This window comes from Egretta garzetta, unplaced genomic scaffold (assembly GCF_000687185.1).
Source record: "Egretta garzetta isolate BGI_Z169 unplaced genomic scaffold, ASM68718v1 scaffold471, whole genome shotgun sequence".
In the NCBI taxonomy this organism is placed as follows: domain Eukaryota; kingdom Metazoa; phylum Chordata; class Aves; order Pelecaniformes; family Ardeidae; genus Egretta; species Egretta garzetta.
The window spans coordinates 1,079,644-1,080,895 of record NW_009258629.1 but is presented as its reverse complement, the minus strand read 5'-3'; positions in this window follow the sequence as shown (position 1 = coordinate 1,080,895).

Here is a 1,252-nt window from a genome sequence, read left to right as displayed (position 1 = left end):
CCTGCGGGCTGACTGCCGTGCTGGGATTTGCCAATAGGAAGCCTGTTCTCATGCATTGCTACAGCCTGAATCACCGCGCCATCCAGCGTGGTCACCACTGACCCTCGTTTGCTACCAATACACATTCCCATGCAGTTCGGGAACAAACACAGGGCTCTTGAAGACCATTTCTGGACCACGCCTGTGGCAGCAACTCTTCCTGCTTGAACGGATGCAGCTTTTTCCCCTGTTTGAGGAGATTCAGCACTGGAGGAAGAACACACGTGGCTGCACGTGCACCAGCGAGCCACGGGGACCACCATGCACACAGCCTCTCTCCTCCACCACTGCAGGACTCGCTTGTGGACAAAGCGAGGCTGCTATTTTGGTACTAACATAAATTCTCCTGGTGCTGTAGGGGTGCTGTAACAGCCTTTAAAACATATTCCGACTGACACTTATCGTGGATTAAGTGAAGCTTACCCTGTGCTGAGTCAGAGACACCTGAAGAGGCTCCCTCCTTCCCTCCCCATCTTCCTTTCCCAGAAATTTGTCTGGACAAGCGCTTGCTGATAGCCCTGGGACACAAGCAGATGCCTCCAGAGCCTGCTCAGGGCACAGCTCGTCCAGCAAGCCCCCATTACACTCCATTTGCTGCACACATTTTTACTCGCCTGGGTTGCTCGATGTCTTCCTTCTTTAAGCGAAACTAGGAACACCCCTGTCTGTGTCAGAAAACCTTTTCATTTTATTTATTAATATAAATGAATGCCATTTAGATAGATAATGCATAGATACACATCCCCACATGAAAGCAAATTGAATCATTAGGTAAATATGAAAAATGAAGGAGCTCATATCAGCCTTCAAAATTAGCCTGAATGCGACGCAGGGAAAAGGTCAGACTCTGTGAGAGTGCAACATGTGGAGTAATTTAAATAAAAATGTCAACAGAGAAACACCACAAATAAAGAAATGCTGCCAGAGCACAAACAACTCCTTTAAAGGCAGTGAAACTGAGACTCACCCACAAAAGCTGGAGTGAACAGAGATACCTCCCCCAACAAGTGTTTCTCTTCAGAGAGAAGCTCGAGTTACCGGCCCTGTCATTAAAGAAAAAAATCAGTCCCTACAAGAGTAAACTTCAGCGGTGGGAGCAGGACAATGACAGGCTGGATACAACGCATCCAAGAATTTACCCGAGGACATGGCAACAAAGACCACTCACCACAGCACAAACAGGGGCACATGAGGGATTTTCCCTGCGCACCTA